Below are 25,492 nucleotides of genomic sequence, written 5' to 3'. Positions count from 1 at the left end.
ACTCAGATTTTTAACATTCTAGAATTTCTGTGCCTGAATTATTTGTCAAGAACACCTGCACAAGGCAAGTGCTGGACATTTATAGAAAATATGTCCTAGAAATGATTTGCTCATGAAAAAAATCTATTTTATATCTGTGATGTTTCCTTGACATTTTCTTTCTGCTGTAGGTTTCTCATAATGCTTCCTTGATCTGTCTGAGGAGATAAATTGTGAGAATTTTTTGGAAGCTTTAGAGATCTATTAAACATAGAAATGAAAACTTTTCTATCATAAGTCCCTTTTTTCAATTTTCTTTCTCATGTTACTTTCTCCTTTCTTTTTACTTCCCCTATGTAGGTGGTAGAAAATATTTTTTGAAGAAAATAAACTAATATAAGGGTTTCTTTTGTTGTTGGATAACAGAAAACAAAAATGAATTAAGTCAGTAAAACTAATTGTAAATGTTTTATGCCCAAAATCATAAATGTCTTGGCCTAAATGACTCTTCCTCTAAATTTGGAATATAATCAAGATTTTCACAGAAAACAGATTGTCAACCTTGACACAGGGGCTTTTTTTGTTTTTTTTTTTTTTGCTTCCTCAGTAGTAGCCATAGAGATAATTTTTTAGGTAGAAGACAGAGTTATGGAGAGGGGAGTAACAATGAAAAGAAAACAAGGTGGTATCAGTAGATCATGATTAGTTGTACTGATAACATTATAGAGTTTAGGTATGTTCTAAAGGTTTTCCATATAATCAAGATCTTTGTATAAGACTCAGGCCTCAAAAAGATGAGATATACTGTACTACATATACTTGTCAGTTATGAGTAACTTGTCTTCTATTTATTAAGAAATTTGCTTGTGAGAATCATTACATTTAGTGTTCAATTAAAGCTTGATCTCTGACCATTCTGGATTATTCACAATTACCTATACGTTTTAAAATCTTTAAAAATTGGCTTATATTAACCTCTACTTCTTTCCTACTTGGTGAGCCTCTACTCATTCTTTAAGGCACAATGAAATACCTTCTTTTTGAAGGTTTTGGAAACTCTTTATTCAGAAACAGTTTCCTCACTATGTGTATTAGTCTGTTTTCATGCTGCTAATAAAGACATACCCCAGACTAGGTAATTTACAAAAAAGTGTGGTTTACTGGACTTATATTTCCACATGGCTGGGGAGGCCTCACAATCATGGTGGAAGGCAAGGAGGAGCAAGTCACATCCTACATGCATGGCAGCAAGCCAAGAAAGAGCTTGTGCAGGGAGACTCCTGTTTTAAAAACCATCAGATCTCGTGAGACTTACTCCCTACCATGAGAACAGCATGGGAAAGCCTTGCCTTCGTGATTCAATTATCTCCCACCAGGTCCCTCCCACAACACGTGCAAATTATGGGAGCTACAAGATGAGATTTGGGTGGGGACACAGAGCCAAACCATGTCATTATGATTCTATATTATCCGGAGCACAGCTTAATTAATCAGTCTGCATATTACCTTTTTGCTTAGGTCTTTTGTTTCTCAATGTTAAATGTGATCTTGACAAGGACAAGGGGCATATCTCAGCCATCATATACACAGCAATGAGCTCAGTGCAGACACAAGCAGTCATAGTTCAAAAATAAATGTAAAAGTAAAGAAATTTATATGAGAGTTAGAAATGAGAAGGGGCACAGTCAATATCTTGAGCACAGGAAATGCTTCTTTCTTCAGCTATATACAGCTTTCAGGATTTATTATTACTTTCCATTGGGAACTAAATTAGGAGTAAAAAGAGCTAAGAACTGAGGTTTAAGTTGTAGATTGATGACACTGTAAAATTTAACATTTTGAGGAATAAGCCTTGTGACAAATATTTTGGAATCTTGCACTTAAATAAACTATTATTTAGGGAAAAAACGGGGAAAGACTAAGCATTTGGAAAATGAGAATGTATTTCTAGATTGATCTTACTTGAACTTTAGCAAATAAGCACAGTGATGTCAGAGTGTCTAGGATATCAATTATCAATTTTTACACAGAACTAATGACCAAGTAACCTTAAAAGTATATTGTACAAAGAATTCAGTACATATAGACACAGGTTAATTCTACTTGCATGTTTGTCCTCACAACTTCGAATTTTAAATGTATGTTTTCCATTTTACTCTTAAGTATTCTGAGAACAAAGTTGACCGAGGAGATGGAAATTGTTCTAATGATGCTTCTAATTTAAGCACAGGCAACTTTTCTGTGTTTTTTTTTTTCTCTCTGTCTCTCTCTCTCTCTCTCTGTCTGTCTCTCAAAAATCCTTGTTTAGACAAAGATTGTTTTTGGGGGGGTGGATGTATTTTTTTCACTCCTTAATATATGTGACTGACACACTGTAGGAACTTGATAAATATTTGTGGAGAGATGTATATTTCTATGCCACCAAGGTAGGTCATGCATAGAAACAGAAGATATGGTTCTTATTTTGTAACTCGTGATACCTGCACAACTAGAAAACCTCTAATACATATGCTCTAATCAGCTTCAGTAACATGCTTCCGATAAAATTTGAAATATCTTCATTCTGTTTTCAGTCTAGCATTTAATAAAGATAAACTAATTACAAGGCCCAGTAAGTAAGCCAGTGTTGGTCTCTGTCCCTTAAGTCCAGAGACCAAATTGATATTATCATTGGCCATTCTGTTTCCTCTAATAGATCAGTTTGGACTTTGATTGTAATATAATAAAACATATTTTCTAGAAGATGTAATAATAAATATTGTCAACAAGAGAGAAATCAAGTATTTATTGAGCTGTTTGCAGAGTTTCCATTGCAAAAAGAATGCTTAGCTGTAACAGCAATGTGTAAAATTTATGGGCATCCAATAATCTTAACATTTTAGAGTTGAACTTTTTAGAGTTTAAAGAGTCATTATTTCGAGGACCTTACATTTTTAAATAAGGAAATAAAATGTAGAGTGTTTGAGTGAGCAAGGACTCTTAGGTGGTTAGTCTCCAGAAGAGAATTCATTAACTCCTGGCTCCCCATTTAGCACCCATTTCAGTGCACCCCTACTGTGAGAGTACCCCATAATTTAATGAAATCCACATTCACACAAACTGTTAAACTAATTTGGCCATTAATGTAATGGAGAAAGAAATGTCTTAACGTAAGTAACAATAATACAAGCAAATTGGGGCAAGAGACTGTGTTTTTCTTAATTGATAGAAGACCACAGCCTCTGTATAATGCATATATTGTGAAGCACGTGATAATGTAGAAATTTTCAGAACTTCAGTGTAGATGATTCCATATTTCACAAGCCCTTGGCATTATGATAGGCCATATCTTTCTTGAGGTTGTGAATTTTATTTATACCCATTTCTCTGCCTCTTCAATAGAATTTTTATTTCTTCATTTGTTGTTGTTGTTTTCTCAAATCAAATGTGAATCCCTGTTTATGAAGGCTATTTTGTGCCACCATCAACAAAATGCAAGACTCTATGTTTGGGAGGCTGGTGAGCAATGTTATTATTGGATGTTGTGAATAATTTTTTAAAGCACTCCAGCATTTGAAAAGCAGTATGTGAATCAATAAATAATTAAAATAATGATGATGATGATGACACAGGAAATCCTATAGGGAAAGTATTTCAAATTGAATCATTGAATTAGTCTTTCAGCATTTCAAGGTATCAACCAGAAAGGCAGACAATAGAACATATACAAATTAATATCTTGGTCAGGTGGAGGAGTTAAAAAAGTCCTTTAATAGAACTGAAAGTGTAGCTATTGATTTCTTAGGAGATAGGATTGCTAAAGGCTGAATTGCTTCTATGATTAAATCACAAGCTTCTGCTCTGGCATCGGTGTTTCCTTCAGTCAAAATCACAGAGGATATCTGCAGATCCCTAGAGCTGTTTCTCTGAGTAAACTGGTAAAACATAAATATTTCCCTGAGGGGTTTTAATCCAGTGCTAGATTAGCTGCCTGAAGTTGATCATTTCAGTTTTTCTTGGAGAGATCTATAGAAGCTAGTTACCCTCTTGACTTGCCCTTCTGTATCTGAGAATTAAAATGGATAACCGTTGAAACCTCTGCATTTATTTAGTGCACTGCAGGGCAAGATGGAAATGCAGGTTCCTAATGTATCAGACTTTTATGCTTCCACCTTCTGGGTTAGATATTACTACTTTTGGTGTTTGAAGATATTATATCCTAGAAAGGGAATGTATATATTTAGAGTTCAGAGTTCATTACCAAGCACCTTTTAAATCTTGTGAGTCAAATAAACCACCATTAAAAAAATGTTATGTAACAAATTGTACATACATCAAATCCCCCAAACCCAAAATGCAGCTTGCAATAATGAAATGATTAAAGTTAGTGGGGTGAAAGAGCAGCAGCTAAGGTTGTTAATCAAATACATTTACTGGGCAATCTCAACTGGTGGTATACAAACCCTGAGATAGTGTTATTTTCCTCCAATCATTGCCTTCAACCATGCTTCATTGATTGTTCTTTTCCTGATCCTTAATGACATCCTGGGAGATCCCATAGCTTTCCCATCACTTTCAGTTATTAAAAAGTGCAGTCTAGTCTTGTCCAATTTAAAACTTCAATTTCATCACCTTTTCCCAGTGCTGACCAAGGAGCATTGCATTTTCACTACGTTGCTCCTTACTGGATCAGACCACTCCATTGCTAATGTGGGAGGAGGCATTGCAGAAACAGCCAATACTCTTTTAATCTTGCTGGTGCTGTAAATACTGCTGTACAAAACAATGGCCAGCTATGGATGTCCTCTGGCAGGTATCAAAGGCTGCTTTTCCAGAACACAAATGTAATTCTTTGGGGGCCATGATGTCTTCTTTCCATCTCATAACCCCAGAGTCAGGAGATTCACTGGCTCTATTTCCTCTAACCGCCTTTCCTGCCTTTCCTCCTCCTCCATCCCCAAGGCTCCACCCCTATTCTTATAACCTCTCTTCTCCCTGTGGCCATCCATTCTTGAGAGGGGACCAGTAAGATGGCTCAAATCTGGGTACTCTTTGTACTATCTGCTTGACTTATTAAAATCTGCTATATTCTCACCACATTAAACTGTGGAAATTCAGCCTGCTCCATTGTTCTTATCTCTTTACTCTGTCTTTTCTAGGTAATTCTCTTTTCTGCCTGCTAAAAGAGGCCCTAGAAGAAGATTGGTGGGTTCATGACATAAATCAACTTTCATCCAAAAAACAAGATGCCAATCTTTCCTTCTGGAAAGAGTTGCCCCCTACTTGCCTATTGGGTTAGGGTGATCATATGTTTCAATGTCCAAACCAGGTCACTTTTGAGAATAAAATATGGCTGTAGGCATAAACCTGTTTATTTTGGAGGAGAGGATAGGGCAATAGGGATAGTTGGTGTGTGCAACAAAGTGGGGTTGGCCACAGTCAAGGTGTCTGTCACCCAATTACTTCTGCTTTAGTTTAGAATATTAGATGTTTGATGCCCCTTTGTTCTTAGATTTCAACTTTTCATGTCATTTATCGAGTAAGAGGAAAAAAACATATTCAACGTCAACTTAAATATAGACATTTAATTGTACAAAATCAGATGTTTCAGGAGTCATGATTTACTATAAATTTAATGTAACCCAATTATTTTCAGGTATCCACATGGTAAGAAGTGTGGTTTCCAGGACAAAGACACTGACACTCCAAGACTATTGCCTTCTCAATAACTTTCATTCTATGAATATCTATTTTATCTCTCATGTTATTCATTATTTCCTCTCTACTGGCAAATTCTCCTCAACTTATGTAAATACTATAAAATACATTATATCTTACCTTACTGAAAAGGCGATTCCACTTTTTGTGTCAACTACTGCACTATTTCTCTGCTCCTTTTCATTTCAGAACTTCTCAAAACAATTGTTTATGCACATTCAAACTTAAACTTCATTTTCTTTTCAGCCTTCCAAGATATCTCCCCTCTTCTCCACTCCCATTGCTTTGTCATGGTCACTAGTGGCCAAATCCAGTGGTTACCTCCATGTTTTCATCTTGACTTCAGCAGAACTCAGGGAAGTCAGCCTTCCTTTCTTAATATATTTCTTTGTTTGTTCTCTGAAACATACATACTCATGTTTTTCTTCTTACTTCAGTAGTAGTCCAGTTTGAATTTCTTTGGGTACTTCTCCTTTTCCAAATCTTCAAATTATACCATGATTCAGGGCTCATTTCTGGACCCTCTACTTTGCTTCTGTATACTCTTTTATTAGGTGATCCAGTCCTATAGTTTAACATTTGATCTCTATATAGGTGATTTTCAACTGTACATTTCTAGCCCTGATCCCTCTAGATTTGTAGCCAATGGTGTTCTTCATACCTCCACTCTTGATTATCTTAAACCTTTTGTTCAAGACAGAGTTCTTGGACAGTTTCTTCTATATTCCTCAGATCAAGTAAATGAGACCACAAGCAGCCCAGAAAAAAATCTTAGAAGTTAGTCCAAATTTTTCTCTTTCTCCTTCCTCCCATGTCTAATCCATCAGTTGAGTCCAATAACTTTTATTCCAAAGTTTATTCATAACCTGTTCACATAATCTCTATCTTAAATGCTAACACCTTAGCCCAGATATTATAGGCTGTCTTTAGCCAGGTTATGTCTTGGTATTTCTGGCCATTTTAGTAGACAAGTCATAATTTTTATAAGTAAAAACTTCTACACAACTCATTTTCCCTGATATAAAAATATGGATATTTAATGCTATTTAGGATGACTTTTATTTTAACTTTTTATTTTCCACATATTCCCATAACTTATTTCTTCTTTAGTGGGTAAAGCAAACAAAGACTATAAGCAAAAACCCCAGACTCCCTAGATCCAGGTTTGAGACTTGAAATCCTTTAATAAATAAGTTAGCTCTCATTTATTATTTATTATAACAGTCATACTTTAGGTTATTTATACCATTAAAAATCTCTTGCATGTTAAAAACACTATGTGCTTACCTTGTCCTTTTATTACATAATGATGCCTTTTTACTTTTACCCTGACTGTAATGGAGAGGAGTGGAATAGGATATCAAGGCTTTTAAAACACAAGCATATGCATGATGTGAGCCAAAGTAGAATACATATGATGGACATTGTGGTTCTTTCCCCAGATCTATTATTTTATTTCTTGGTAACTCCCCATACAACTTCTAAGAAGTTTTTTGGAGGAAATTGGCTTTATGTTTGGATCTGGGGTTGGGTCTAGTTGCCTAAAATCTAAGGCCATCAACAGAAACCTATCCTTAGAAAGGCACAGATTCAAGAGTCGTTATTTGATTCCATCTGGGTTAATGAGACATGAGAAGAGGTTTTCCTGAGAACTTTGGGGAGACAAATTGACTATACTTCTGAGATAATTTCCAAGAGTGACTATTTTGTTGCATTGGAGTTACATTCAGAATCAGGTAGTCCTGGCAGTTGATTGTAGTCATCTTGTGTTGGATAAATCAACCTTAGAATGAAGCAGAAATTCTGGGAGGTGAATCCATGACAGAAAGAAAATGGATTCTTGGTAAGATCATCCTATCATCCTGCTGTAGAATTAAGTCACCTCTGAGGCATACCTTCCAAGCAAGAAAACCAGTGGATCTCTTTTTATTAAACAAGTTTCAGCTGTGTTTTCCATTGGTTCCACTTGATTACCTCCTAAAAGGTAGAATGAATTAGAGGAAAGGGTAAACAACTCTGTTTATTTTAGTGTGTCCAATAACCTGAGAGATAAAAACATTTTGCTTTTGAAAGAAACCAGAGCAGGAAAGAAATGAAGAAATTTGATAACTTTATGACTTCAGTTCACTTGTAATGTTTTCACCATAGCCTCAATATTGTGTGAAGAATAAGCATCAGAAATTCGTGTTCATATGTTAATACAGGAATCATTATACAACATTGAAACTGTTTTCCCATTAATGAATTACTTCCCATTAATTAATTTCCAAGTAATGAATTGCTTTTGTTTGACCACAGTGTAAGCTATCCAGAAAACTGATTGATATGGTTTGGTTCTGTGTCTCTGCCAAAATCTCGTCTTGAATTGTACTCCCATAATTCCCACGTTATAGGAGGGAACTGGTGGGAAATAGTTGAATCCTGGGGGCGGTTTCCCGCATATTGTTCTCGTGGTAGTGAATAAGTCTCATGAGATCTGATGGTTTTATAAGCGGTTTCTGCTTTCGCATCTCTCTCATTCTCTCTTGCTGCTGCCTTGTAAAAAGTACCTTTCACCTTCCACCATGATTGTGAGGCCTCCCCAGCCAGGTGGAACTGTGAGTCCATTAAAACTATTTTTCTTCCCAGTCTTGGGTATGTCTTTATCAGCAGAGTGAACATGGACTAATACACTGATCAAAACTAGAAAGAAAGCACTGCCAAAAAATATGCTATTACCAAAGAAATAAAAAAATTGTAAACTGAAGTTAAAAGTATATGTTAACAATATGATAAAAATAGTGAGACCACTGAAAGCACACCGTAATCAACCTCTATGCTTTACTGGCTTTGTTTAGGGGTGAGAGGTCTCGAGAGCTGCAAAGGCAGGCCTCTTAATCCAACATTTCTCCTCCTCCAATCTATTTGAACCTTATGTCCTTTTGAATGGGAAAGCCAGGGCATATTAATATTCACTTTCTCCATTAGTAGTATAAATTTAAATTTTTGAGGCATACAGGGCTCAAAAAAATTCTTTCAGTAAGAAAACTGATTCATTCAATCAAATTTGGAGGCTTTGAAAACTATTATCTCTATTTTGGTTTTAAGAATCCATTTGTCAGTCAAGATCTAGAATATGATACTTTTCTTTTCTTTTTTGAGATGCTCTGTTGTCCAGGCTGGAGTGCAGTGGAGCCATCTCAGCTCACTGCAACCTCCCCCTCATGGATTCAAATGGTTCTCCCGCCTCAGACTCCCAAGTAGCTGGGATTACAAGCGTGCACCACCATGCCTGGCTAATTTTTATATTTTTAGTAGAGACGGTGTTTCACCATGGCAAGGCTGGTCTTGAACTCCTGACCTCAAGTGATCCTCCCACCTCGGCCTCCCAAAGCACTGGGATTACAGGTGTGAGCCACTGTGCCCGGCCAGAGTACAACTCTTCCTAGTTTATCTCTCCTTGCAGTTAATACATCTCAGCGTTAAGATCTAATTTTAGCTATGGAAGGACAAACCAAACAAACAAAACACTAAAAAAACCTTTGGGTTACTATTTCAAAATGCTAGCCTACTGTGGATACTTAGTTTATGTAAATCAGAGGTTTTATGGGTCCTCCCTTCTCTTCTTGGGTGGGAGTGGAGTCTCATAATTCACTAGGTAGTCAGCAGTGCAAACTTAAATGTCTCTTCATTTGTCCTCCACAAATGTTCCTCTGGGGTGTGGGTTTCTCCACCGATGCTCTTTGGGACTGCTTTTTGGTGCTGTTGATTAACATTTGGATTTGCAAGTCATCATAGACTTAGTGGCTTTTCTTTCATGGGCATTTTGGAGTGCATGGATGGAGCAGAGTTTCTCCATTTTTGCACCTTGTCATGCAGCCTCTGAAAGGCTAATACACAAAACTGCAAGTATGTGTGGTGGGAGAAGTTGCATAAGGATATTATAACATAGAAGGGAAAGAAAGCTCCAGACAGTTTGAACTTTCTTTTGAACTGGCTCTCCGAGGTCTTTACAGATGCGTCTTAATAAGAGGGGCACTCCGATGGTTACTTCCTCCTTTCCCGACCTCAGTTTTATTGTTTATATACTTCATCTACCCCTTCAAGTTTCCCTGTCTGAAATTGGCCCCATCTGCCTCTTGAAAGATGCTGACCTTCCTGACAGGTTGAGCTATTAAATGTATCTGGCTGGGCACAGTGGCTTACGCCTGTAATCCCAGCACTTTGGGAGGCCAAGGCAGGCAGATCACCTGAGGTCAGGAGTTCCAGACCAACCTGGCCAATATGGTGAAACCCTGTCTCTACTAAAATACAAAAAATTAGCCAGGCATGGTGGCGTGTGCCTGTAGTCCCAGCTACTCAGGAGGCTGAGGCATGAGTATCACTTGAACCCAGGAGGCAGAGGTTGCAGTGAGCCAAGATCGTGCCACTGGACTTCAACCTGAGCAACAGAGTGAGACTCTGTCTCAAAACAAAAGCAAAACAAAACTTTTTTTTTTTCTTTGTATCTTTCCTGAGTCCCACAGTCTCAGTGGTGCTTCCAGCGCTGGGTAAGTCATCCTATATGTTTGCAAATTTGCAGTCTCCCAGGCTCCACTTCCCTGAAGGAGAGTTAAAGTGAATCCTTCAATTTTATTATCCTTCCCCCACCCCCACCTCCCACTGGTGTTTTCACTGTTACACAAACTCTTGAGAAAGTTCATCTTAGAAATACAAACTTTTTAAAATAATAAATGTAATTGTGTATATTTAAGGTATACAATATGATGTTATGGAATACATATGCCATAGTAAAATGGCTGCTATAGTGATGCAATTTAACATATCCATTTTCTCATATACTTACCTAATTTTTTTGTTTTTGTGTCAAGAGCAGCTAAAATCGATTCATTTAGCGAGAATACCAAATACAATATAATGTTATTAACAATAGTCCTCAAATTGTATATTAGGTCTGTAGGCTTGTTCATCCTACATATCTAAACTGTTTTTCCTATTTTACAGATAGCATCATTTAAATCTAAATTGAGGAAAGAACATTTCTTCCATTAGTAAAGCTGAGTGCTGCCAGTGAGTCGACAGCATTGTACACTGGAGCCCTTGGGGTCTGGCATCAGCCCAAAGACCTTAGTAGCTTTTAATGGTTGCTTTCTCTGTTGAATGGGGAATGGCATGAGTCTTAAATTAATTCCTGGGATTCAGATTTTCATCTGATGCGAAGGAAAGGGGTTGAAATTCCTGTCACCACATCTATATGGGAGTTCCTTTAAAGACAAGCCAAAAACTCATTTAATTAAAAAAATATTGCTTTTATTTCAACATAAAAGGTTTTTGACCTTAGGCAATTTATATTACTCCAAACGTAGTTTTGTTATTTAGCAACTGGCAATTATATAAGCTAGTCATTCTCCAAATATTAGGAAGCATTTAATACACAGCATTTTGTTTGTACCTCTAACTTAATCTTTACCTCATTCTACCTTGTATTGTAATTACATAATTAGTCATGTATTAAGGATCTTTAATGAGACAATTTCTGCTAAGCATGGTGAGGGAAATATGGGAAATATGTGATATTCTCACCGTCGGGGAAGCATGTGCATACGGATGTTTTTTTCTCTCTTCCACTAGGTGGCGACATCCTTGAAATGGGCGCCTTATTAATTATTGTATCTCCTATAACATGTAGCACGAAACCTTGTTCATCATCAGTATCCAAAATAATTCAGAGATTGGCCACAAGAACGGAGGATGAAAAAATCATTTTCTCAAAATTTGCAAGCCTATTACTGAAGTACGTATCATCATACACTGACCTTTCTCTCAAAATGATCAGAGAATAGTTCAGATCTTTGACTCCTCTAGTCCAATCTTAGACCTTGACATTTCAACCAGGAACAAAAATTAGTGTGGCTTTTTTATCATGGCTTGTTGCTTGTAATCAAGTTTCAGTCACTGCTTCTGGTCAATCAGAATTATCACCTCCCAGGACCTATAGGTGAGGGTTATTTTTTTTCAAAGGAAGTTCTCATAATTTCTTTAGTGTGTTTGTCTGTTTTTCTTTGTCTGGTATGATACTTTCCAGGCTGTGGATGCTTAACAAATGTTAAATGATAATTCTTTATTGACCTGACTGGTCTTTGGGAGCTCACAAAATTTTCAGGGAAGTGTTTTAAATGTTATGTAATCTTCAGGATTTTAAAATAGAATTATGATGACCTTTCCAAAGCAAGAAGGCAGGAAGTTGCTGTAAGCTTAAGGCCAAGCAGTTAAAACTAATATGATTGGTCTCTTTTGGCTCATTAATTGCATCTAAGTGGATACAGAGAGCAGAAGCTTTTGTTAAATAACTGACACACAGTTAATTCCAATTCGTAATATGTTCTGGGAATGGTATTATAATAAAACACAAAATGGCCTCCATGGTTTAAAGTGGACTGCAGAGTCAAGCAAATGCTGCATGAGAGCCAAACTAATAACTCAGATTCTCCCCATATCCTCAGTGTCAGTGTAGATGTCAATTATGATGCTTAAAATCTTACGGTGGCTTCATTGCTGCCAAGACCATAGGAAAGGAGATCCTGTCAATAGCCCTAGACCACAGGTATTTTCTATCGCTGCTGTAAAACAAAATGCCAAAAACATAGTGACTTAAAACAACACAAATTTATTATCCTACAGTTCTGGAAGTCAGAAGTCCCAAAGGGATCTTACTGGGCTAGAATCAAAGTGTCAGTAGAGCTGTATTTCTTCCGGAGGCTCTAGGAAAGAATCTGTTTCCTTGCCTTTCCCAGTTTTTACAGGCTTTCTACGCTCTTTGGCTAATGGTATGACTCCTCCATCTCTAAGGCCAGCAGTATAGCATCTTCAAATCTGTCTCCTACGCTCACATTCCTGCCTCCTTCTTGTAGGGACCCTTATGACTGCCTTTGGCCTGACTGGATAATCTTCTGCTCTCAGGATTCCTAACTTAAATTGCATCTGCAGAGGCAAGGTTTCTTTCGCCATGTAAGGCAACATATTCACAGGTTTCAAGGATTAGAGCTTGGACATCTTTGATGGAGGGTGGGGAAGAGGTCATTATTTTGCTTGTCATGTATTAAAAATAAAATTTCAAAGTATTTTAAAGAGTAATTTTATATTATGATAATTTTCCAAGATGTAAGAGCATATTATTGTTTCAATATCAAAATGATGAAATTAAAAATTGAGCAAATATGATGATCTGTGTTGTGGAAAAACAGGGTTTCCAATTGTCCTGGATTTTAATCATCTTAGTGCTGTGTATTTACTGTGTATATTTTCTGAGATAATGAGCTATAATGCCTGCCTCGTAAGAGTCTTTGGAAAGCCTTATGCTGTTTTTTGCATTGACACCTAGCATGGTAATTCTTCGTTAACATTAAGGGAGAGCTAAAGTTTTAACCATTAATTCTCAGTCAATATATTGTCTGATAAGTACTTGAGTTGGTCAGTAAGTGACGTCCATACTAGCATTTGGGATGGCCTTGGTGTGGCCCTGAGAAGAAGGATGCACGAATGTTCTATGCATACTATCTCTTATTTACTAGGATAAGATAGGCTAGTGAAAAAACAATATTCCATTTGACTAATTCCACTACTTGCTGGAAAGTTGAAGTTTCAAAGGCTTGATCAGAAAGAAATGCAAAGCTGAATGTTTAATATCGGAGAGTATCAGGTCTATGATCTCACAGGTTAGTGACTGAACCTTAATCATGTTAATATCTTCAATTAAATAGATTCTGTTGAAAAAGTAGAATGAATGAGAGCCAATATGGTGTTTTAGTCAGTTAATAAATAGATTGTTGTTATACCCAGGACAAAATGGATGAAAATTGAATTCTGCATGATAAAATATTATTAGTTTTAACCTTAAGATAGATTGTCATGTACTTGCTGTCAAAAATTCTTTTACATCTAATTTTTCCCCTCTTGGTTTTGCCTGTATAAATAAATAGATTTGATTTCCTCTGTATTCCATTAGAATTTATCTAAAGTCTGAAGTCCTGATCTAATACTGTAATTTTATCATGTCATTTGATGTCAAGAGTTATTAAAATTTGTTTGAAAATGCAGTATGCACACTTTGGATGGCATCCTTATGTATCCTTTTAATCTAGAAATGTATTTTTTAATATTTTGGTTGGTCATAATTTATCAAGATAAAATGGGCTATGATTAGAGAAACTATATGTACTACTACATTTCTAATTTTAATAATGCATAAAATCATATGTATTAATGTATTAGGAGTTTTGATTGAGTGCTTCATGTAAAGGTTCATCTTATATAATACATTTTGATTTTGTTACTCCATCAGTTATATACAATTATTAATTTTTTAACATTGAATACATTTGTATAACTGTGCCATCAAATAGCTAATAAGGTATAAAGAAATCATTAGCCTTTCTTTGGAAAGATATCTAAGCTGGTGAACTCTAAAATTCTGAATTCGTCTAAGTGTCACTTGGAGTTCTGGGGGTTGTCTCTCTTTTGAATTCAGAAATCATAAATTGAGTATCTTGATATAGTTGAGTAAGCGGGAAATGAGCACTGCTTTTGCAATTGACTCGTAGTTATGATCCTAAGCAGGAAGACAAGGATGAAGAGGGTAAGAACGAATAATAAATGTGTTTGAAAATGAGATTTAACATTTAGAGTACCAAAATTTTTCTAGTACTTTAAAGAATCAGTTTCTTTTTATTTTACCCTGTTTACTAAAGAATAGACTGTATGACTAACAAATTATTTCATTCTAATTAATTATTATTCTATCTTGAAATAAAATGTAAAGTCTTTAGAAATATTTCCTGCTGTAATAATATGCCCAAATAGGCTACAGTTCCCATGGATAAACCCATATTTTTCCTCAATACTTTCTTCCAATAATATTTAGTCAATATATTTTTTAAAATATTTTCAAAAATTTACATTGTTATCTTGACAGTGGAGCTTAGTGATTTCAATTACAAACAAGTGAAAATGGAATCAGAAGTATATTTTACAGAGTGAAAAATTTCTTTATGACTTCAGCTCTTTTTCAGGCTTAAACTTTCCTTTCATTTTTTTCTTTAAGGATTCTGAAGAATTCCAGCTTCCCTACTGTTGTGTCTTACATAGATTCATGTTGAATATGTATTTCCCAGCATCTAGAGATGCTGATTCAGTGTAGTTGGTGACAGGTGTCTCAATGACAAAGGCAGGAGGCCTTTAAAATCTTCAGTTTGGGAGTGTCAGGATGGGTATGACATAGGCCCATGCTGACAATCTAAAATGAAGGCTCTTGGCATAATTGCTTTTCATTCAAAAGTTAAGAAAATGCAGCTGCGTCCTCTTCACCTCCAATTCCTGCAATCTCTATGCATGAAATGAAGAACTGCCTGCTTCATTTCTGAATTCTCTTCCTTCCTTCTTTAAAGAAGTAAAGATCAATGAACTTAGTGCTATTCTGGTCCTTACTAAACTTGGCCTGGCTAAAATAATCAATTTAGCTAAAAAAAAATCTAATATACAGAGAAAGACTTTGTGTTCTTATTTATAAGAGACTGAATATCTCTTTCCTTCCAGTGACAGGGGGACACAGACACTGCAGCACAACCTCAGGCGAAATAGAAAAAGGAAGAAGAGAGAAAGCACTGCTTTTCTCCAGAAATGACTCACGGTATTTATTCAGATGACAGGGAGAATAAATTAGTTGGATTTACAGGAGCCTATTAACTCTTGTGCATGAGTTGTAGGTTAATTGAACTATAACAATATGTTAATCCAAGAATTACTTAGAAATGCATGACCCCCCCTCAAAAAAAAATGTATGGGTAAGCAAACGTGTTAATCATTAAAAAAAATCCTAATGTAAGAAAAACAAAAGTAGTCTGCAATGGGTTAAAAATCAGGGTATACTCAAAATAGCGCTGTATTTCTTCACATGGATTAATTACTTACATGTTTTTCTCTCTGAATTTAACTGTACACATATACAACACTTCATAATTTGGTAAGAAAGCTTTTATCACAGTGACTTCCTGCACAGCACTTTGAATTGTTGAATAAAAGCTCTCTATAAATGAACATCATTATAACCTTAGGGCTTCTGGATAATTTGAATTGGTTTTACAATCCACAGCTGGGTAGTGTAAGAGGAGCCTCTGACGGCCGTAGGAGCAGCCTTGACAACTGTCAGGCTACCACACACCCAGTGCAATCTCTCTGAATTTTATCGCTGTCAAGAACAAATCATAGGTAAATGGATACCAATTCTGATAATGAAGGAGGCTGAAATGGTCCAAGACCTTCTTACTAAATTTAAAGGAAGGCAACATCAGAGCCAAATAACTATTGTCCAAGCAACATTTTTCTTTTTGATTACACTGTGGTAAGGCAGAGGGACAGGTAGGTTTACGAATGCATTGAAGTTAGTGGTGAGCTTTGCATACAAATATATAACAAAATAAGTATCCTCAAGTGGGCATTTTCAGGGTAAAACATGCGGTAATTTGAGGTATATAACTCTTTAAGTCACTACTGTTATCAACTACCTGTGGTTGGGTTAAATAACTAGCTTCTACTGAAAGAAAAGCTCTTACCTTTTGAGCAGCACATTATGTTTTGTGATACATAAATCAAAAACTCCAGTGTAATCCTTGAATGTTACTTTCAGGTGGTTCATTTCTTTCTCCCTTCCACTCTCTTTTATTTCTATTTGTGGCAAGTGGATATGATAGTATGAGTATTAAGACCTGTGATTATGAAAAACTTGCAGATGGGACTGTTTATTTAAATAGCATTCACAGATTTCGACTTAGTAGATCCGGAGAAGTAATATTGCACTGACCTCTGTTATTGTGAACTAAACAGCCTTTGAAAAGGCCTTGAAGATTTAGTATCAGCTTTCCACTTGGCAAATGTACTATCCTGTTTATAGATGACCAAACTGTGAGTAGCTTTCATTAAAATATAACGTCATCCAAAATGAACTAAGCCTTAGGTTTAATCAGGGTTTCTGTTACGTAATTTCAGAGGGCAAGTCAACAGCTCTACACTCTCTTCAAAGTGTGGATTCCAATGGACTATGACATTTGAGGAATGCTTTTGTACCCTATATTTTTTCAGCATACCAGCTGCAGAGTGATTAGTGAATCATTTTAGGATATTACATACTAATTGCTAAAATGATTAAGGCTCTTTTCTCTCCTATACTCAATCCCTTAACCCATCATTTTCCACTTTCACAATTTAAACACAGATTATCCAAATTTTGGTTTACTAACATGCTCATTTAGCTGAAGATCAATTTTGTTTCTGAAAGATTCGTATGGATTTTCTTGATCTTTTGCAACTGGGATTGCAAACCACCATTCTTGGCCAAATGGATAGAGGGAGAGAGAGAAGGGAGATAGATAAATACAGAGAGAGAGAGAGGGAGGGAGAGAGAGAGAGAGAGAGAGATAGAGAGAGAGAGAGAGAATAACTTTGCCTGCCTGGAGCTCAGACTTGGAGCTAAACTATCTCATCAAGAACTGCACAGTGAGTGCAGTGGCTCACACTTGTAATCCCAGCACTTTGGGAGGCCGAGGCAGGCAGATCACCTGAGGTTGGGAGTTCGAGACCAGCCTGACCAACATGGAGAAACCTCATCTCTACTAAAAATACAAAATTAGCCGGGCATGATGGCGCATGCCTATAATCCCAGCTACTTGAGAGGCTGAGGCAGGAAAATCCCTTGAACTTAGGAGGCAGAGGTTATGGTGAACTGAGATCATGCCATTGCACTTCTGTCTGGGCAACAAGAGCGAAACTCCGTCTCAAAAACAAAATGAAACAAAACAAAAAAACAGGAAAAAAAAAAAAAAAAAAAGAACGGCACTGAAGCCTGAACCTGAAGAGATTACTGGTTTTCTCTTCCAAGGATAAAATTCATAACATCTTTACACTAAGTAACATTCCAGACAGATGGAGAGAGCAAGACAATTATATTTTTTAAAAACTATTTGAGAATCTCTTTTTTTCAAACAGTGGTTTTCACACAAAATCTTCTCAGAATCTGAATATCAGTGTGTTCATATAACCCTGATAATATCATACTCATCTCCAGAGATAAGAAAATGCTACCGCATTCTTGAGAGCCAAGAAAAAACTCTGACTGATAAAATGGTCAAACAGGGCTTGATAACAATTTATTTCTGACCTTTTAATGCCTTCTGTTCTTAATGATTTTCTGTCATTTCTGTCTAGTCTAGACTTGAAACTCAGTCTCAGAGGTGCTTAGCTTTATGTTGCCACTTAACTTTCAACTTCCATTTTCAGCACAGAAAGGTAAATCAGTAATTGTCACTCTGGCTTCTCAAGGTTTGTCAGGCACCCGAATGGGATTATGACATAGATCTGAAGGGTGTTTTGTGTGGCTTTTACTTTAATTTTCACAAAATCATGGAAATGCCTTAGGACTTCAGGAACTCAATTATCCTGATAGACTCACTTCTTTTATTTGTATTTTTGTTTGACTACTTTGGTCCTTTCTATCCCCTGACCTGTCAAAAAGTGATAAAAAAAAAAAAAAAAGAAATTAGAGGACATCTTCACTGAGTTGCTTTCTTGGCTGACAGTTGTCTCTTTCTCAATGCTACCTTTTTTTTTTCTTTTGTTTTATTTCCAAGAAGATGATGTGTGCATTTCTTTAGTTTGGGCCTGGTGGCACATATGTAAAACTGAAGGAACCACCCTCTGAGGAAGTGTGTTGTCCTGTATTCCAGAATATTTTAAAATCTGATTTGTATATTATCACATGGAGCCCTGTGAGACAAAAACCCACATAGAGATCTCCTTTGGAAGAGAGAAATAAGAAAAATGAGTCTCAAAGAAATCACCTATGGAGAGTTAAAGCTTATGCTTTCCAATCTGTTTATCCACATTGATTTGTCGACAGATCTATGTATACAGATTGTTGAGTGTCAGTCAAAACTTTTTCCTTTATAAGTGAAAGGAGCTGAACTCAAACCAGCTTAAGCCAGAGCATCTCTATGTATGGCTGGATTCAGGACCTCAAGCAGCTTGCCAATTCTCTCTTGTTCTCTTTTGCCCACGCTTTCCTCTTTCATTCTCCTCTTCTTGCCTGTGGGCTTTCTGTGTGTTGCCCTTATTCTCTTCTGCTAATGACTGGCTCTGTTTATACGGTGGGAAAGATAGCTGCTGGCAGCTCTAGTGCAAAAACAAGAGACCTTCTCCTCCAGGATTCCTATTGCCTCTTAAGGGGAAGTAGTCAAACTGGTCCAAAAAGAGTTCCATGGCCACCCCTTGGCTCAGTCGTATTAGATGGGGTTGACAGCCTGGATCGAGTGCTCATCTCTACTGACAGGTGATGGACTATACCTGTGACTGATTGTCCTACGATATAAGATGAGGGGAATGGTAGCTCATCAAAGGAAGATTGGTGTGCTGCTTCCAGCATGAGCAGTGCAAGAAAGCATGTTGGGAAAGCCATATTTAGAAAACTCAGATCTCTGTTTATTGCTACATGTATAACCAACCAATCACATACCTGGGGGGGTGGGGGCAGGTATTTGATTTTTTTTTTTTCCTTTAAAAACCTTTTCAAAGGCAGGACATGGTGGCTCACACCTGTAATACCAGCACCTTGGGAGGCTAAGGCGGGCAGATCACTTCAGCTCAGGAGTTTGAGACCAGCCTGGCCAACATGGTGAAACCTGTTTCCACTAAAAATACAAAAGTTAGCAAGCCCTGGTGGTGCACCCCTGTATTCCCAGCTACCTGAGAGGCTGAGAATCGCTTGAACCCGGGATGCATCGAGATACAGTCAGTCGAGATCACACCACTGCACTCCAGTCTGGGCAACAGAGTAAGACTCTGTCTCAAAAAAAAAAAAAAAAAAGGAAATGTTTTCATAGAATGCATATATGATTATCTGGCTTTTTGCCTATAATGTATTTGATGGCTATATTCTGTGGCATAGACATGGGAAAATTGAACTACTACTTATTCTCATCTTTACTCAAATATAGACAACATTTATTGAACACCTTTTATAGACGGAAAAATGACTCCAGGCGCTACTATTTACTTTTTATCATAACAAGCAACAAGAACACTTTGCATTTTCATGGTGGTTTCATTTACTTTTCATCACAACAAGTAATAAGAACAGTTTACATTTTCATTGAGGTTTCATATCTGTTGTCTTAAGAATTCTCCAATAAATGTATTTATTCTGCTAAAAATAAAAGTCATGAAGTTATAAGGTAACTTGTTTATGATTACCTGTGCTAAGTTTTACCATAGTTAAAAATAGCTATTTATAACAAAAATCATATGAGATTTGAAAAGTATATATATATTATATATATAAGTTTAGTATTATGAATAATAGAAAAGGACCTTAAGATCATCCTTCTGAACAGTTATTGCCCTTGAGTCTTATTTCAAGACCTCATTGATACATTGTTAACACTTAGATCAATAAACAATTATTGTTCTTTGTGAGATGTTGACAGTAGATTTGGAGAGTTTACAGATAAGAGGCTTCCTTTACTAGGAGCTGTCAAATGTCAAAATAACAACTAATATGTATTCTATCTATCTGTCTATCTATTATCTATCTATCTATCTATCTATCATCTATCTATCTATCTATCATCTATCTATATCATTTTCATCTACCTAATCTGTATCTGTGAGTCCTGAAATACCTGTATACATCTATTAACGGAAGTTATATAAAAAAAATTTGAATTTTTTTCTTTCTGCAGATTTCCACGGGGGGCAGAGCTGATTTTCCTGGCTCTGGGCCTCATGGTGAGTTATAGTTATGATGGAGACAGCAGGCGCCTGTACCTCTGTTTAATAGAGAGCACAGTAACAGCAGAGATTTTCTAACTCTGCATTTAAAATCCCCCCAATAACTATTATTACCTCTTAAAACCATTTGAGCATTAGTGCCAAATCAAGTGGAATAGTTTCATTTAAATAATTTAAGGTGCTGACTGATGTTCTCACATTGGTCGTAATAAATAATATTATTAATTTTGCGAAAGAGAGGAGAATCAGAATATTGTGATTTTGGTTCTCTGTCAACTGAAAAGTAATTTGAAACGGATTAAAGGAGCAGGTTTTCCTCCTCCAGGTTTGACTCCCCATGTATCCCACCTCTAGTCCTTTCATAGAAACCACACCCTTTGTGTATGGCTCCGTGCACCTGCCCCTGCAGTGTGGCATCCTGTGGTGGGAAGGTTTAGTCTTCTGTGGAACAAGCTTATTGACCAGCAGGATTTGCTCACTCAAGTGTAAGGACATTCTGATTCTTTCCCTTGGGCTTTCTTTTCCTTCCTGAGAAAACCCTTATGAAGAATTCTTTTGCCCCTCTTATTGTGCTTCCAATCAATCTTTCATTTGATATGATATGAAAAAAAAGGAAAAAGAATCTTAAGACAATTCCAAGGAAAGAACTGTCTATATACAGTAGCTACTCTTCCCTGTTTACATGATCTGTATTTAATCTGTGCAGCATGAGATAGCCATCTCAACTCTATTTTGGAGAATACAAGTTTGAGGTTATTTTGCTCTTTTCTGTACTGCGAATGAACATTAAAATATCACTATGTTTCTCAAAGTTCTAATCACAAAAATTACTTGAAAATATAGATTTCCAGTGTCCTCTTTGAAATTTGGGATTAGGGAATCCAGAGTGGGGCTTGGAGTCAGTATTTAATAATATCCCAGGAAAATCTTATATTTTTAAAAACATCCCCAGGTGACTTTAGTTTGGAGAATATTGAATTACATTCAATAATTTGACAAGTTATTGACAGTTACACTAGCTGATGTTCTGAGGTGAATATCAGCACTTATTATTTCTGTTTTTCCTTCTTATATTTTAGGTTTCACAACTACCTTTGTAATTTCTCTTGGAGCCTTTCATTACAGAACTAAAGTTGCCTCTGCTCAGCTGTATTCTTCTTTGAGGTGAGGTTTGAGGGTCTTTGATTACTCATGACAGCCTAGAAGAGAGGAGAGGACAATCAGAATTAAAGGGCAATTGCTACAATATGGCTGATCTAGTGCTAAGGATGAGGACCAACAGGAAGTAACATGCTTTGATAAATGTATAATGAAAAATTTACTTGCAGAGGAAACAATGCTGGAAATGGCTAGAAGCCAAGAACATCTGCGTTCCTGGTATCCTAAATGTGTAGAAGGAGCAGATGTAACTGAGTATGTAACGGAGAGCCTGGCACAATTCCTAACCATGTGGAGGAGGGCTGTGGATGTGCACAGACGGCTTTCTGAAGCCCAGAAAAAATTTAAAAAAAATGCTGGGGAACTCCCAAATAATATTATTAGCTATCTTGAGGAGAGATAGATATTATTAGAGCAGTTTAATTCAATGAAGACAGCTTATTCAAATAAGAGAAAGGGAAGTTATTTATTGCACACAACTGAGAAGACTACTCTGGAAATACTTTGTATATAAATACAACAATACAATTACAAGTAAGCATAAATATGAGATGTACAGTAAAAGACTTGCTTCTTATATCTCCTATAAAACTGTAAGCTCTTTCAAGCCTAGCACATAATCTTAGCTTTGCTAAGTAGTTAATACTTTTCATGAGCTCAGCCAGTAGTTCTAAGAATGACTGGGCAGAAGTACCTAGAAAATAGAATAAAATGTAAAATACAATCTAGGAAGAGCCAGATGATATCAGCTGCTGTTTTTCTTATTCCATTATATCAAGAAAATTTCTTTTAATGCTTTTTGTAGATGAGCATCTGGGTAGGCCACAGTAGTTGGCAGAATTTTAATATTGTATATGTAGTTAGGGTGAACACACAAGACTCCTTCCCTGACACCTTCCAGCTAGGATTGGACTGGCCATGTGACACAATTCTGATCAATGAGATGTAGGTGGAATTCTGTCAGGTTAGTTTTTGTTTTCCTGATAAAAATGGATAGACTAGGTTGGCCTGTCCCTTAGCCCCTCCTTCTTGCCTATGATGTGGACATGATACTGAAGGTGCGGCAGTTATACTATGAGGTGATAATCAAAAAGATGAGACACATAATCTAAACATGACAACCTGAACATGACACAGTGGAAGGCTCTGCTGATTCATTAATGACCACTGCACTGGCATTGGACTACTATCTCTGAACTTTTGTTTATGTGAGAAAAAAACTCACTAATTTGTTTAAGCTACTCTTCATCATTATTTCGTAACTACTCTGTGCTAAACATTTTAAAATTTTGAGTTGGGGATATACTGCCATATTCTTGTTTGCAAGAATTTTTAGTATTGAAAGACACAGTGTGAGCCCAAATATCACAAAACTATTCAAAAGCTAATGCTCTATTTCACATAGAAGAAATGCAATGGTGGCAACCAAATTTAAGATAGTGGTGCTACTTTGGCACTAGAATATACTTGGAATGCTGCTTTCACATTTGGATAACCTGCCAAAAGGATACTGAAAAATCAGAAAGCATCCAGAGGTGTGATCAGGGTTGGTGAGGGGCTTGAATAGCATTTCAAAATGAAAATAATTACTGCAGATTGGGAAAGTTAAGCATTAAACAATGAAAACAGAAAAAAATAAAATTAAAAAAAGAACTTATAATTCCCAAATCCTTGAAATGGTATCAAATAGAGGAAGTAAACTTCTTATAGTCTTCACTAAAGAGTAATATTAGGATACATAAAAATAATTGGAAGGAAGATTTCTGCTAGATGATAAACAAATACTTCCTGAGAGTTATACCCTCTAACAAGGAATGTGCTGTGTCATCTTTTGAGATAAACACTCCACTGGATAAACCTTTGCTGTAGGCAGAGTGTGAATCTCATTGATTTTTGAAGATCAGGAATCCAAAGCATAAAATTTCCTTGATAATATCTATGTAATGAATGAATGAATTCTATTCATTTATTTAAGCTCAAATATCATTAGAATCTAAATTTCTGTACAATCAGAATATATGCATACTAACTGTGAGATTCCCACCTCCACTATCTGGTTACATTACCTTATGTGGATATATAGGACAAAGCATCCAGCCAAGTGAAGGAATAAATGCTGACTACTCAGGAAGGAGCATTGCCAATGCCACACTCTTGGTAAGACTAGCCTTGGGGCTAAAGACAGTGTAAGCTCAGAGTGCTTAAAGCAAGTCTGGAGGACATCTTATCTCTTAAATTCCTACTCCCATATATCCATTATGGAGATTATGGCTCGTGAAAGGGTATAAAAATGATTATTATTTTTTTCCCTCAAGTCTCTATTGGATGTGAAGCACAAGCTTCGGTTGCTGCATCTAGTCTCAGAAATTGATTCAAAGAGTTACTTATGCTTTCAGGACATAATCCTCTGAAACAGTTCTAGCATCAGTTTTTGCTATTGTGTGCTGTCTATTATTTGGGTTTCTGTCAACCAGACAAGATGTCAAATCATGTTTCCTTGCTTCAAATTGCTGCATATTATCTATCCCCTGTGAACTTCTTTTTTTTTTTTTTTTTTTGAGACGGAGTCTCGCTCTGTCACCCAGGCTGGAGTGCAGTGGCGCGATCTCGGCTCACTGCAAGCTCCGCCTCCCGGGTTCACGCCATTCTCCTGCCTCAGCCTCTCCGAGTAGCTGGGACTCCAGGCGCCCGCCACCACGGCCGGCTAATTTTTTTGTATTTTTAGTAGAGACGGGGTTTCACCGTGTTAGCCAGGATGGTCTCGATCTCCTGACCTCGTGATCCGCCCGCCTCGGCCTGCCAAAGTGCTGGGATTACAAGCGTGAGCCACCGCGCCCGGCCAGTGAACTTCTTTTCCACATGTTCATATTTAAGTAGGAATAGAGGTGAATACATAAAGTTGAATGCTTGAATTGTTTTTAAAAGGCCAATTTAGAATATTTTTTAAAGTATTTTAGTGTGTCAAATGTGAATTGACACACCGTATTTTGCTCACAGCAAGCTGAAAAATCTTTAGTATATGAACTTTTTATATGACTTAGTAACTAACAATTCAAAAATGTAAACCTGACTGTTTTGTAGTGAATGTTTTTGGAAACACATTTTGAAATCTATTCCTTACCCAACAAGCTTGGAAATGAACGTCTTGGGCATTACCTTTTCTTCACTTGGCAAGTGTAGCTGCAGACAACATTTCCACTTGTCCAAAGAGTTTCTTTGTTGATATAACTTCCCTCAATTTTTAGTGAGGATTTTCTTTCTTTTTGGAAGAAACCTTAAAAGGGGTTTAAGTTGCTTTGTTACAATGCTGGAGTTTATCATTAGTCCTCATTATCCGCATATTTGTCAAGAATGTTGCTTATGTTGGGGCAAATAATTTCATTTTATTCCAATATAGTTTTGACATTTATTTAAGAATAGCCAATTCTCAATTTCCCAGAGTAATGTAGAAAAGCCCAGTCACAGATTAGCCAAGTAATGTATTAGAATATGCAAAATATGTTATTTAGTAATTAACATATTCATCATTCAAGTAGAAACTAGCATTCTGCAGTTTTGTTCAGCTATAACTGGAAAGTGCTGAAATTTCAAGTATAGTTATAACCATCAGTGGTATAGATACAGCAAAATGTATTTTTAGTCAAAAGAATACAAAAGCAATGATAAACATAACCAAAAAATGCTTTAAAAAACAATTGCTATCTATCTACTGTGGTAATGGCTCTGCACACAGCTGTTGGTGGGTTTTTACGGGTGAGGAAGTGGGAGGACAGGTGGTATTACTATTATTGGGGCACTGACATGGTTGTCAGTGAGAGATGAAGGAAGAGAGAACCAGGAAATAAGA

The sequence above is a fragment of the Symphalangus syndactylus genome, chromosome 21, assembly GCF_028878055.3.
Source record: "Symphalangus syndactylus isolate Jambi chromosome 21, NHGRI_mSymSyn1-v2.1_pri, whole genome shotgun sequence".
Lineage (NCBI taxonomy): Eukaryota > Metazoa > Chordata > Mammalia > Primates > Hylobatidae > Symphalangus > Symphalangus syndactylus.
Note: the sequence above shows the minus strand (reverse complement) of the source record.